The sequence below is a fragment of the Typopeltis vanoorti genome, chromosome 25 (assembly GCF_054136105.1).
Source record: "Typopeltis vanoorti isolate ZY-2024b chromosome 25, IOZ_Tvanoo_1.0, whole genome shotgun sequence".
NCBI classification, from domain to species: domain Eukaryota; kingdom Metazoa; phylum Arthropoda; class Arachnida; order Uropygi; family Thelyphonidae; genus Typopeltis; species Typopeltis vanoorti.
This window is the reverse complement of record NC_143573.1, coordinates 36,469,916-36,485,555: the sequence shown is the minus strand read 5'-3', so window position 1 is coordinate 36,485,555 and position 15,640 is coordinate 36,469,916. Positions and strand designations below refer to the sequence as shown.

At 36.6% G+C, this 15,640-nt stretch overlaps 1 protein-coding gene across 6 annotated transcripts in view; it reads left to right on the top strand.

Moving 5' to 3' along the window:
- Positions 1-2,106: 2,106 nt before the first annotated feature.
- Positions 2,107-15,640, top strand: part of LOC150092666 (protein saal1) — a 226,446-nt gene continuing 212,912 nt past the window's right edge. For 4 of the 6 annotated variants that reach the window (XM_090414561.1, XM_090414560.1, XM_090414559.1 and 1 more), the window contains exon 1: positions 2,107-2,167. The gene's annotated coding sequence lies outside the window, so the exon portion shown is untranslated. Of the gene's footprint in view, positions 2,168-13,951; positions 14,072-15,640 lie in introns of those variants that run through there. The other 2 variants (XM_090414557.1, XM_090414558.1) reach the window with 2 other exon arrangements.

Sequence of the window (15,640 nt, the reverse complement as noted above, 5' to 3'; positions counted from 1 at the left end):
TAGATAGATAAGTAGTATCAATAAGAATGATACTCTAAAAATATTGGAAACGTGTACAAAGAGAAGGTGAGCAATAAGCTCATTAACAGTACAGGGATAAGGAAAGGAAAGGATGTTGAGCAGTATAGTAATAAAGATGAAATCAGTTTAAGAGAGGAAATTAGCTGAACAATTCAAAGGAAATCCCAAAGCGTTACGGAAGGAAGAGGAAGACTTTAATGAGTGCTGGCAGTAGAGTTGTGATAGAAGTAAAAGGAATTTTTGAGCTATAGAGTGACTACTTTGCAATGGTACATTCAAGGGGTACATTGACTGGACTGATGTAGAACAGAAATTGACAAGTTGGAGACATTTAGGATATTTTAGACTCTCAGTGCAAATACAGTTGTGGGATTGGATGGGATATCTTATGTTTTATGAAAATGTGCTAGTGCGAATATTTTTGTCTAGGCTGTTTAATTTAAGTCTCAGTTCTGGTTAAAGTCCCAGTGAATGAAAGGAGGGCACAATAATTTGTTTGCATGAAATAGGATCTTGTCTGTGCTAGAAAATTATAGACCAATCGGTATCTCAGGAGTGGTACAAAAAAGTACTTGAACCGTTAGTCAAAAAGAGATTTCAGGAACCAGTGGATAAGAATATGATAATCTATAAGGTTTAGAATGATCTTTTGAAGGGCTGGTCATGCATTAGGAATGTATTAACTTTTTATCATAAAGTAACAGCCGAGTTGGATAAAAGCAATTGCTACACGATGATAGTGATAGATTTTGCAAAGGCATTTGATAGGATACCACATGAAACTGTTACGTAAACTGCAAGAGATGGATATGGATATGAAACTGGTGATATGGATAAAAGTGTGGATGATGAAAAGATTTAAAAATAGTATATGGAGGTGCAGAATCTAGAAAAAAGGCAAGTTACTAGTGGTTTGTCACAGGGCTCTGTTGTTGTACCACTGATGTTTCCTTTCCACATAAATGATGTAGGAAATAATTCGAAGAGAGGGATTCAGTTGATTGCTGATTATGCAAAGGTAGGAAAGGCGATAGTTAACAAGGTGATGTAGAGAGCTGGAAGGATGATTTAAATATGCTTGACATTAGGTAAAGCATAACGAATGTTAGTTTTATGTGGAAACTAGTATAGCTATGCATTTACAAGAAATAAGATTACAAGCGGTGTACCAGAATGAGTGAACTATACTCCACTAAATTGATGAAGCCAGGGATTTGGGGCTAGTAGTAGAAGACAGTGAGTTGAATTTTAGAAGGTATATTGCTAAGGCAGAGGTGTTGGTTCACAAGATTATTTGGTTACTGATAACACACACTAACAAGCAGCGAATAGGGAGTTATCATTCCTCTTTATATAGCCTCGATACAATTATATCTGGATTTTTGTGCTCAGATCTTATCACCTGAGTTTCTTAGGGTTGAGGAAGTGATGGAGACGATCAAGAGATGAGTGACCAATATTGGCCTGTGGAATGCTCCCTATGACGATGGATGGTTTGGGGAGTTGGTTGATAGACGAAAATTGAAGGGATATGATAGAAATTTTAAAGATTCTGAAAGGATGTTATAGGATTAGTACAAACGAAATATTTCAGAAATTGGCTAAAAGGAGCAGAACCAGAGGTTATACTTGGAAGCTGGGCAAGAGTGTGGTGAGCAAAGGCGTGAGCCCGAATATTTTTGCTGGTGAATGGTGACTGAATGGAATGAGTTGCCTGAGGCAGTTGTGGGTGCTTTGTCTGTTACTAGTTTCAAGGAAAGGTAAGATAGATATTGTGTTGATAGTTTGAGTCTCTCACCATGGAGGCGCCCGTGCAATAATAATAATAATAATGTCACACACAGATCGCCTTTACTGACAACGAATGAACCATCCCTAATTCAACCTTGAGGTAACTCAATGAATACTTGAAAACTAATCTTAGGCTAACCTCATTTAAGCAACTTTAATTGCAGTATAAGGATCATTATCAAAACAGCAGTGCCTACCATCATACAGAATCTAGAACTATATATAAATTAATGAAATATGACAATACTCTGCACATTTTTAGTGAACATATTTAAGGACATGGAAATATACCCTGAAAACGAGAGTAAAACCCCCAAAAAAATGGCAGTTGCGTGTGTGTGCTGTAGTGTGAGTTGTAAGTAATAGAGAAGTTTACATTCCTTTACTTTTCATGCTATACTTTATTACATAATTGTATAACTCTGGATAACAACAGAAACTAACTCTGATAAATGAGTTTTTTTGCTTTAAGTGTTCATATTTTACTTTAAGCCGAACTGTGTTACCGATCTGTTAATTGTCAACATAGCATGTCAAAATATCATTGCTAGTCACTCACGAACGATTACGAATGAGTTGAACAGCTGAGTTGGCCTGTGTCTCATATACGTACGTACGTGCAGTTGTATGTGCGTTATGTACACTTTAAAAATACCGAGACTGCCTTTCCCAGGTTTGAGTTTTGTGGCGAGTATTTCCTATTCCATTCTTCCTTATCACATTTAGGTCACATAATAATAATTCACTTTCCAAGTGTGTCTTTATATGTTATATATTACTTTATATTCATCATAAAATACCAATCAACTCCAGGAACGCTTGAGAAAAGTTTGCATCCCGTCGATACCAGGAACATCTTCTGAAAAAAAAGGGGGGGGGGGTTGGGGGGGATAGTTCCCTTACATAAAGATGGATTCAGTACAGAAGTAGCAAATTACAGACCTGGTGGTATCTCAGAGTGGTGATTACGATATTGTAAAAGCTGGTTAAAGGTAGAATTCAGGAATGGGTGGATTAGAATGATATATTCTGTGTTGGTTGTTTTAAGGATACTTGTGACATAAGACTGAATGATAAATGCACGTAAACACGAAAGATATTTAATTAACCAGAAAATATCTGGTTAATTAAATATCTTTCTTGTGTTTACGTGCATTTATCATTCAGTCTTATGTCACAAGTATCCTTAAAACAGCAAATTCTTATCTTTCACGAGGAAAATGCTACCAAAATAACCGGTAAATTAGGAAAACTTCCAGTTATACAAGGTAGGTTATGACCAAAGATCAATTTCTTAAAAAAATGCCGCAACAACAAAATTATTCCCAATTTCGCTAAGATTAAAGAAACAATAAAATCTCCTGGAGCTCAATATTTACCGGAACACCAGTTTATCTCTAATCCGTAACCAACTTAAAGCTGCTAAATGTGACCTAGCTATTCACAGTCATCTTATTTCTGATCTTCGCACCTATATTTCCACAAATTTGGATCCACATCTTTCTCACATAGTTCTAAATGTGGCTAAACATTCTACTCAATGTGTTTATAATAAACTGAGTCAACATCTAAACCGTAAATATGAAGCTCTTTCATCTAGACAATCCAAGCCCTTCATAACTCCAAAAATTTGTATTGTTAATATATCCGGACGTCCTTTAACTGAAATGAAACCCTCATCCTATCAAAAGGACATGATTTTTCTATTGTTCCTAATAAGATACCATATTTAGATATCCTAGTTAACATTGAACGAAATCTCAGTCATCTAACTAGTGATAAAGCTATTGCTCTTCGCCTAGAAGTCGCTTCTTCTCTACTTAATGCCAAATTTCCTCCTTCCAACATATCTCCTTCTGGAATGAAATCTTTACAGTCCTTGAGAAAAAATAATCACCTCATTATCACCAAAGCTGACAAGGGAAAAGCAACTGTAGTTATGGACTCAGCAAATTACAGAAGAAAACTTTCTCTTTTGCTTCGCGATCGCTCCACATATCAAGAAATTGATTATAATCCAACAAACAGACAACTAAAGAAATTAAATTCTCTCTTAGCTGAAGCCATCAGTTTAGATAAAGACAATTGAAAGACTTAAAACTCATTTTGCAAGACCTCCTAGATTTTATGGTCTTCCAAATATTCATACGATTGACTATCCTGTCCGTCCAATAGTAGATTGTATTGATTCTCCTACTTACCTTATATCCAAATATTTAGCTTGATATTTTACATTGGCAAATCTAATTCTTTTTTTAAAGAACTCTTTACATTTCTTAGAAAAATTAAAAAATGTCTTATTACAACCTACAGATCTTATGGTTAGCTTTGATATAGAATCTTTATATACCAATGTACCTCTCAAGGAAACTTTAAAATTACTTGCTGACATCTTTCCTGAAGACATTATAAAACTGTTCGATTTCATAATACATTCTGGATATTTCGTATGCAAAATAAATTTTACAGCCAAGTAGAAGGAAAGGCCATGGGAAGTCCTCTTTCTCCTGCTTTAGCCAACATTTATTTAGAACATTTAGAAAAAGTTCTCTTCTCATCTATTTTTCCTCAACCATCCTTTTGGGTAAGATATATAAATGACAGCTTTACTATTTGGCCACGTAGCAAAAACTCTTTACCTTCTTTTTTAAACAGTATCAATTGCTTGCATCATCATCATATAAAGTTTACTATGGAAATAGAAGAAAACAACCAGTTATCTTTTTTAGATGTTCTCCTCATCTGGTCACCTTCAAATATTCTTACATCTACACTATACAGGAAACCAACGTTCACAGGTCGTTATATTCTTAAAGAATCAGCCCATCATCCATGTCAAAAAACAGGAATTATAAAATGCCTCATCAGAAGAGCAAACACTAATAGTTCTACCTTTGATTATCTACAGAAAGAACTTTTTACTATCCAACAACACATGAAACTCAATGGCTTTTCTGAAAAAAGTACTCGACATCTTCTCAATTCTTATAATCCTCCACAAAACAACAAAGTTTCAATACGGCGAGTGCCAATTCCTTATATCTCTGGTATTTCAGAACCTATCGTAAAAATTTTAAAGAAATATGATTTATCAGCTACTTATTCACCTATTAACAAATTGTCTTCTCATTTTCCTTCTCCTAAAGACAAACGCTCAACTTTATCTCTTCCTGGAGTTTATGAAATTCTGTGCAACTGTGATCTATCCATTTTGGACAGACTGGATGTTCTCTTGAAAAAAGAATCCAAGAACATCAATCCTCCATTCTTCACAACAATCCGTGCTGAGCCAATCCTGAAAAGTCTGGATTGGCTCAGCACGGGATTGAAAAACTGACCACAACATCCTTTGGTCCAGGACTTGCCTCTTACATAGATCCCGCTATAGGTTTGAACGTTTGTTCAAGGAAAGCGTGGAGGCCTTGCTCCATCGTCCCAACCTGAATCGTAATGACTGTATATCTATATCAAAAATCTGGGAAAGTCTAATCAAGATTACTCATTAATTTTTATTTATTTATTAATTTTTTTTTTAAAAATCATGTTTCTACTTCAAAATATTCCGTTTCATACTTAGTGATATAACATCATGCAGCTTGTTCTATTTTAAACAATCTATTGTTAATATTATAGCTTGTATTTTTTATAACTGTTCTTGTAATACCACTGAGGATGGTCTGCTATTTCCAGACCGAAATATCTGATTAATTAAATATCTTTCTTGTGTTTACGTACATTTATCATTCATATTCTGTGTTGGCCTGCACAGCTTTGTAAAAGTAGGTCCTTCCTTTCTTAGTAATTTTGTAGTTGTGATAGCAGAAATAGATAAAGGAAATGGCTACACCATGTTACTGCTGGATTTTGCAAAGGCATTTGACAGAATATTATTATTATATTGGTGCCATGAAGTCAAAAGATTTATAGGATACACACACATACACTTTTTTTTGTGTGTGGTGCAAAGACATCAAAGGTCATACTGTACCAGGATACAGGTCACAGCAATACATATGGTAAATTGTTAGTAGGACAATCATAAACATCCATGCCCTTGGCAGGATTCGAACCCACAGCCTCTTGGTTGGAGATCAGATATGCTAATCACTCAGCCAACAAGGCCAATAACTTGTAGGAGATCCATTATTTACACACTAGCCATTACTCATGCGATACCTCTCACACCTCTCTTTAAATTTGTTTTCTGAGGAAGCACTCATAACCATCTTTGGCCATCCATCCACCACTCTCCAAGCAAGAATTCTAGTTCTAACACCCTCGCATCCCCTCCATAAACTTTATTTCTAATCCCCACATTTTCTCCATTCTTGCCATGTACCGAAAAAAAAAAAGTCTTCAGTGTCAGTCCTATAAAACCCATTTAATAATTTAAATGTTTCTGTCACATTTCCTCTTTTTAACCTATAAGCTAGTTTTCGAAGCCCACCGACTGTCAGTCTATTCTCATAGAGAGCATTCCATAGACCTGCTGCAATCTTTGTTGCTTGCCTCCAGATCCTCTCCACCAATTCTTCATTCCCACAGAATTAGGACTTCCAGATCTGCAGAGAGTAGACTCAGTGTGGCCTTATATAAAGAAAGTAACTTCTCTATCCCTTCTTTTTAGTGTTTTTCCAGCAACTACATAATCTGATTTGTTGTTTTAGCCACCCTCGCAATATGCCCTCTAAACTTCAATTCTCTCACTGCTTTCCCCCCCCCCCCCCCCACACCCTCCCAAGTCCCTGGCATCATTTGTTTCCTGCAGTTGAGTTTCATCAGTATGGTACACAGTTTGTGATACTTCCCAAAGTGCTCACCTTACATTTGGCCACATTAAACTGGCAGTCATTTATCTTGCCCACACTGCTAGTCTATTTAAGGCTTCCTGATCTCTGCATCACTTTCATTTAACATCATCAGCGAACAGTATTTCCTGTCAGATCGTTTCCTACATCACTGATTTACAAATTAAACAATAGTTTTTAAACAAAGACCAAGTGGTACACTACTGGTCACTTGCCTTCTCCTGGACTCAACTTCTTTATAAACCACTCTTTCATATCCATCAGCCATCTTTAATCCAAATCAGAATGCTGCTATTTGCTGCATTTTATGCAAAATGTGGAATCTTGCCAAATGCTTTTGCAAGATCTAGCAATATCACTGGCCCTTATCCAACTTCATTGTCACTTTATTATAAAATGTAAGCAAATTACTGAGGCAAGACCTGTCCTTTACAAAACCATGTTACTCTTTATAAATCATCATATTCCTATATACCCAGTCCTGAATTCTGTCTTTTGCAAATTTCTCTGATACCTTAAACACTACTCCTGATATAATGAATGTCTTATAATTTATTACTTCTGTCTTGGAGCCTTCTTTGTGCAGTTGGACTATTTTGTCCTCCTTCCACTCCATTGGTACCTTCTCAGTACCGATACTTCTGTTATATCAATCAGTGTCACATCTGGCATTGCAATGTTACCACCTAGATGGTACATCCCTACAAAATGCTCACTGAGTAATTCAACTATTTAGATTGTTGAATTACTAAATTCAGCAATTCACCCTCACTATCAACACTTTTTAAAGTCATTTTTCCATAGTCTATCCTCTTTTTACTAGCAACATAGCAAAAGAAACTCTAGGATTTCTTTTGGCCAGCTTTCTGTCATAATTAGCTTTTGCTTTCCTTACCATACAGGTCACCCTTCTCGCCTGTATCTTATATTGCTCATGGGTATGCTGATCACCTTTTTCTTTATAATTCCTCCACAACCTTTTCTGTGATTCATCCATCTAACTCCTACCAGATTTATCCTTCTGACTTGATGTATACATTCTGATACTGCTGTTTTCAAAACACCCCTTGACCACTTCCCAGCACCATCTCCCCCACCCTCTAAATTCTTATGCCAATGCACTGCTGAAAGTTAACTCCTCAGCTTGTCATAATCACTTGCTTTGTAATTCCATATTTTCTTAACAGAAAATTCTGCATGTCTGCAATCTCCCAAGTAAAGCTAAATGATCACTTTCTCCAAGTAGAGGCAGCATAGCTGGATTTGTTAGTGTTAAGTTCTCTGATGCAGTGATCAGATTGAGAACTCTTAACAACCCAATCGGTCATGACATGTATATACGTCCAGGTTACCATGGATGTGAAGTGCATATTAAAATTGTAATATCATTGATGATACATTGAAATATATGATGGATATGAAGTTAGAGGAGTGATGTATTTTATCTCTGTTGACAGCAACGTGGTTAAACCTTGCATTCCCTCCATTGCATGTTGCCTCAGGTAATTATCTTTCAGCATCTGTATACATTCTATTTCCTTCCCTGCTTGGGACAATTTCTCCTCTCAATCTATGTCCCCATAGTTGAAATCCATCATAATAATTACTCGCCCTGTACTCATCAATTGCGAGTGAATGTCATCTAAATTTTCTCTCATATCCCCTGAATTATAGCAGCAACCCATTGCATATTAAGTCCTGCTGGCCTCTATCTCACACCAGGTAGCCTCAAACGAACTACCTTCTGATCCCCATTCCTACCCCACCCCGATGTGCTACTCTTTTTGGCATTAATTCCTCTGCTATCATTAGGAAAATCTTCCTCTTCTATCCTGTTCCTTCTATCCTCTCTGAAGACACCATATCCTTGCATTCTATTAACACGTTCACTGCCAGCTACGAGTATACTCGTTGTTGGTAAACCAGCTACACAAGCCAGCTACGAGTATACTCGTATGACGTTTACCGCCGGCAATGAGATTACCGTACTGACCTTGAAGAATTGAAATTGCTTGGTGTACAGGAACAGACTATGCCTTAGTAGCGTGGCAGTGAACATGTTAATATGTTTATATCATTCTTGGTTAACCAAGTCTCATTAATGCTTATAACTTTTGACCAAGTTGAGCTAACCAGTACCAAAAACTCCTCATCCTTATTTTGGATACTTCTTTATTAGTATAAGCTATTTATAAACCTCCTTTCATCCCACAACTTCTCTTACACTTTGCTTAGCCTACAAAAGTTTAAGAAACTCAATGTGCTACATTTAGCATCATGTGATCACTCAAATTAATCTCAGGGAAATATTCTAGTTTCCCTGACTCTGTGGAAACTAGAACTCTCACTGAACAACACTTTGTCATTACTACTAACACCAAATCTATTCAGATCAAGCCATCCATCTTATATAAATCCTTCCATCATTTACACATCCATGACCTCCACACCATTCCTGCTGCACAATCTATGCACTGACTCATTTGCAATTATAGTGCTCTGTCTCAGCTCACCTCACCTCTATCATACTGTGGCAACAGATTCACAACTTTTACTTTCTCTCTTCTTTTTTGCACGCATGATCAACTCTTTTGTGTATTCTTGAATACCATATTTGTCACCTGCTAAATCATTTGTACCAGTCAAAATAAACAACTCTCACCTTCACTCTTTGCATCCTTATAGCACTGACATCCTTAATCTATAGGGAATACCACAGGGAAAACTATTATATAAGTTGGAGCAAATGGGGAATGGATATATAGGCCAACTGACAAACATCTGAGAGTAGTGTTTAGAAGAATGGAGTAGTGGAGTGCCTCAAGGTTCTGTACTATGGCCATTACTGTTCAGTGTTTGCATTTTAATGGTATAGAGCAGGGTTTCTTAAATTGTGTTCCACGGAAGGTGAATAGGTGTTCCGCAAGAAGTTCAGGAATTTGTCATTTTAGTTTTGTAAGCATTTTTCATGAATAAATATTTTATAGTAGAAATATTCTGAGGAGAACAATATTTGTGAATATGTCGAAAAGCTCAGACCCAGAACGCCTAATAACATCTGTGTATCGTTAATTTTCACACATCGAAACCTTTCAACATTTGGGAAAGGGAATACCACTGTTTATGATGGGTCAAAAAATTGCCTGCAAGCGGATTATAATTATATCCTCTGTTCTCAAAACTGAAGGAAATGACATCTGTGTAGCAAATGTCAGTGAATTTTCTGGCATATTTTTAAACATTTAAATAGTCATGAATTGGGGGGGTGCTTAAGGGTCAAAGTTGTATAACTGAGAGGAGACCTCCACATAGCCTTTAAAGGAATGCGGAGAACCGACCAGGGCTTCTGACCTAATGTCCAATCCTCTCCTTCTCGTGGTGCACCCTGTTGGGTATCTACTTGGATACTGAACGAACGAGGATGGGCTGGCAATTTGGGATTTAGCCAAACAAATTGTAGTCTTATTGGTTAAACCAAAATAAAAAATGATGGTACGACATGGCAAAATTTCATGCCGGCTGGGGCGTCGCCCAGTTAAACAAGGCCCCCATTGTTTTCGCTAGGGAAGCAGGGTGAACAGCGAAAAGTCAGCTACTGGAACAAATCTGAAAATAAACCCCAACTTAACATCACCAGAGTTAAAGATTGGTACTATCAACGTAAGAAGCCTAAATGGCAAAGAAATGGAGCTAGCTGAGGAATTAGATAAGTACCAGATCGACATAATAGGGGTGACTGAAACAAAAAAGACCAAAACTGGTGAGATCTTTCTGAGCAATAAATACAAAATGTTATTTTCAGGCAATGACAATCAAGGAAAAGAAGGAGTAGCCATAGTATTCAACACAAAATACGAGGCTAATCTTCTTGAATGGCAGGCAGTCTCAAGTAGAGAAATGTAGGCAAATATGAGAATGGGGAACTGGACAATGAGACTTATTTGTGCCTTTGGTCCTACAGAAAGTTCTACTAAGGTAGAAGTGCAGGAATTTTTTGAGGCTTTAGAAAAAGCAACTGACACAATGAAAAAGGAAAAGTTGGTCCTTGTTGGGGATCTAAATAGCAGAGTAGGAAATGATTGTGAGACATACAAAAATATTTTGGGAAAATTTGGAGAAAAGAGCAAAGCTAATAATAATGGCAAATATCAGTTGGATTTCTGCTCAGGACATGGACTGGTTATTACTAATACCATGTTCCAACATAAAAATGGGCACAAATTCACACGGAAAGAAGATGCAAGGAATAAGAAAAGTCTTATTGACTATGTTATTGTTGATAGTGATGTTTTCTCCATGGTGCAGGACACCAGAGTGTACAGAGGATTTGAAATTGGAAGTGATCACTATTTAGTCTTGAGCAGGATAAAATTGAATTTCATATTGAAAAGAATAACATATAAGAAAGTTTTAAAGCGAATGAAAATTGAGCAGCTCTCAGATGTGAATTGTAGACTAAAATACACAAAGATTATTGAAGAAAAAATGAAAGAGTTTGAGAACAGGAAACAAACCTTGGAGATTCAGTGGCAAACTCTGAAGAAAAGATTGATTGATCCTGCCAGAGAGGCATGTGGTGAGGTTGTCTGCAAAGATAGAAAAATCAGGACTCCATGGTGGACACAGGAAGTTAAAGAGGCAGTGAAGGAAAAGAAGAAAGCATATCAAAAGTTCCTGTCAAATAAGTCAGCTTGTGCTCTTAGAGAATATAGAGACAAATGCAAGAATGCTAAACACTGTGTAAAAACTAGCTAAATAAAAGTCATGGGAGGACTTTGGCAAGAATATAGAAAATAAATATGAAGAAGGTGGCAAAATATTCTGGAGGTTGTTGAAGAAGCGTAGGCCTGGAGGAAAGAGTGCTGTTAAAAGAGTTAGATATGATAAAGGTGACATGAAAACGGGAGAAAAAGATATTCTTGAAGTATGAAGTAATTACTTTGAAAAACTGCTAAATGAAACAAGCAGTGATGACAGCACAGTGGTAAAAAACACTGACCAGGCATGCAATCAGGACTACATATCCATACTTGAAGTAGAAAACGCCTTCAAAGGCTTGAAATGTGGAAAGGCAGCAGGAGTAGATGATATTCGACCAGAAATGCTGAAGTATGGTGGTATAAGAGTCTTACAGTAGCTGCACTGCATAGTTCAGAAATCTTGGACAGACGGACGAATTCCAGATGATTGGAATAGAGCTCTCATAGTACCCATATATAAAAAGGGAAATAAAATTGAACGTGAGAATTACAGAGGTATTTCCCTACTGAATGTTCCTGGGAAGATCTATGCAAGTATACTTGAGAAACGGTTGAGAAGAATTGTGGAAGTGGAAGAAAAGCTTGGTGAAGAACAAGCTGGATTCAGGCCAAATAGAGGCTGTCAGGATCAGATCTTCACTTTACGACAAATAGTCGAGAAAGCATGGGAATATAACAAAGATCTGTATTTAAGTTTTGTCGATTTGGAAAAGGCATATGACAAGGTGCCAAGAGAGAAACTATTCAATTTGCTACATTTATATGGTGTCAATGGGAGGAAAGCAATATCAAGCAATACTTACTCTTTATTTGAGTTGTAAGTCAGCAGTTAGAATTGAAGGAAGTACAGGAAGATGGTTGAATGTTAAATCTAGTGTGAGACAAGGATGTACATTATCCTCTCTGTTTTTCATTATCTATATGGATCACATTATGAAGCAAAGTGGTGTTAAACATATCAAAATTGGAGATGTTAATATCAGCTCTTTGCTTTATACGGACGATGTTATACTTCTAAATAAATCCGCTACAAGTCTGCAAGATTCTTTGACTAAATTGAATAACTGTTGTAATAGATATGGTATGAAGATCAGCAATAAAAAGACAAAGACAATGAAAATAGGCAGAATCATTGAAAATGTCAACTGTGTTGTGAATGGAGAACCTGTGGAACAAGTAAAACATTTCAGCTACTTAGGCATGATTTTTACTGAAGATGGTAAATTAAATATAGAAATAGACAGCAGAATCAGGAAAGCTGGTATGGTTTGAAGTCAATTGAATAAATTCATATTGAATAAGAGAGAAATTAGTTGGAACACTAAATTAGTATACAAGACAGTGTTCAAACCAGTTTTAACTTATGGATCTATGAGCAGGGTCAGAAGTAAAACACTTGACCAAAGACTAGAGACCACAGGTATGAGAGTCCTGTAGAAAGATTACCGGCGTGAACACATGGCATCAATGACAATATCATATTAAAAACGATGATATTGGAAAGAACTTGACATTGTCAACATCCAGGAATGCGTTAACAGAGCTAATCTCAGGTGGTATGGTCACTTAAATAGAATGGGTGAGGAAAGATTAGCAAAACAAGTGTTCTCTGCCAGGTTGGCAGGAAAACGACCCAGAGGAAGACCAAGATATAGGTGGATTGATATGGTACAAAGTGCCTTAGATGATAGAAATATAAGATCTGATAATGTTGGAGTCTTGACCAGTAACAGACTGATTTGGAGGAAAATTGTAGATAGGAAGTTAGTAATGATGTAAATTTTTCTTGTAGTACTATCATAACCTGTACACCCCTTGAGGGTACTTGGCAGGAATTTGATGATGATATTCATGAATTATCGTTAATTTTTACACATCGAAATGTTTCAACATTGGGGAAAGAGAATACCGCCGTTTATGACTGATCATAAAAATTGCCTGCAAGCCGATTACAACAATGAACTGCGTGTTCTCAAAACTGACCGAAATAACATCTGTGTTGCAAATGTCAGTGACCAATCAGCAAGGAAGTATAAAGAAAATTTTTCCACTGAAATTGAAGATCAAGTTAGTCTGTATCCGGTTCTCAAATCTGTTAATGCTGAATACTTTCTTCACAAGTTCGTATTGCAGTGTGTAAGTGCTTGTTCTGAAACCGGAGTGCAGTGATTTTTTTAAAAGTAATAGGAATACAGATTTAAATTCTAATATGAATAAGAGACAAGACACTTTGTTTAATTGTGGTATTAAGAAATTTCTTATTGAAGGTGTTTGTCACAGAACAGATAGTAAGTCATCCACCTCAAGCCTACAAAGATCTCCGGGATGTACAAAAGGAGGGGAAAACTACGCACACAGGAGAAAAAGTCTGCATTCACTTGTAAGTACTTATGATATAAATTTTTGGTGATCAGAATAGGATATGTCAATGAAAATCAGCACAAATTAATTTAATGATGACTTAATTGATGTTTAATTAATTATTAATTAATAATAAAAATCAGTTAAATTACCAATTAATTATTAATTAATACATTACAAAATAACCAAGGTGTTCTGTGAAAATTTCAGGATTTGTGAAGTGTTCCGTCATAGAAAAAGTTTGAGAAACCCTGGTATAGAGAATGACTTGAGGAGGGATATTCAGATGCTGATGATTCAAACATCTGGGGAAGGTAATAGTTGCTAAAGGTAATGTAGATGTTCTGCATGATGATTTAAATAGATTGGTAGTGTGGGCAAAAGATAATGGTTGTCAACTTAATGTTGCAAAATGTAAGGTTATGCACATTTGGATGAAAAGATTACACGCTATATTACGTTGATGATACCAGACTGTCATGTTGGAGGTTTAATGGAATATTTACAATACTGGGAAAGGATTAAAACTAATTTTAATGCTTCCAATATTCTGTCTCAGTCACTGAGACATCTTCAGGGATTACAAATAACTTTTGTAACAACAAACTGAAATACAATTCAAAACTAAGTGAAACACATGGGTGACTCTAAAGTTCTATCTAGATGGTGTGCCTCTATGGGTGTTTGTAGGTGGTCTAGGATGTAAAGTAGGATATCTGATAATTAATGTTTCCCAAATTTTGGGAAGTTTTATGCAACCGTATTTATTTAAATTTGGTTGATTTCTGAGTGCTGCTGCAGATTCAGAAAACGGTCTTTCTTTTCTTTTTTTTTTTTTTAATTTACTATGGTGGAGCATGGTGGTTTTTCTCCAGGAGATCCTGTAAGTTGTATCCAAAACATGGTCTGCAAGGCCAGATTGCAGATGTGTGATTTGTGTTCTTCTGTCCAGATGGTTTCTGATCTGTCTATCTGTCTGAAGTAAGCTAGCTTGCAGACACAGGGTACTCTATATACTCCAGGAACTGAAAGAGGAGAGAGCTGATCTTTGGTGGAACGGATAAGAGTAGTAAGTTTACAGTGGGGCCTAAACACTGTGTGGAGGTTGTACCTTTTTAACGATATGACTATTTTTTCTGATGTGCCACATATGTAGGGTATGGTGATGGCATTTCTGAAGTCCTTCTGAAGAGATGGCTAGGGAATGGGGGAGGAATTGATTATTTTTTTAATTCTGTAATCACTGTAGCCATTGGAAAGGAAGGTGCTGTATATGTGGTTGAGTTCAGGTGAAAGGGAGGTTCCACTGGAATAAATCTTGTGGGCTCTATTGGTTAGAGTTTTAATAATGCCATATTGTTGATATGGGTGGCGATGGAAGAGTTTGCGAATGTATCTGCCTGTGCGAGTAGGTTTTCTATATACAGAGAAGGAAAGGTTTTCATTGGGAAGGCATGTTACTAAGGTGTCTAGTAAGGGTAAGCTATTGTTATCATATTATCATAAAATGGATTTTTGAATGTAGGCTATTGAGGTGACTGAGGAAGGAGTCTAATGTGTCTGGGCCATGAGGCCAAATAGAGAACAGATAGAAGGTTTGTGAGAGGCTGAGTCTTTGGCTCATTTTTCATGTAAAAATTGGCAAGAGGGGATGAGAGGGGGAAAACCCATAGCAGTTCCCTCTATCTGTTTGTAGCTTTTTTGTCTCATTGACTGAGACAAAATATTGGAAGCATTAAAATTAGTTTTAATCCTTTCCCAGTGCTGTAAATATTCCATTAAACCTCCAACATGATCTCCTCACAGCACTTAAGCTTCAACACATGGATACGGGTAGCAAATTAAGAAGACTAAGGATCTGGAAGTGATAATGGATAGAGAGATGAAGTTCAGATAGCA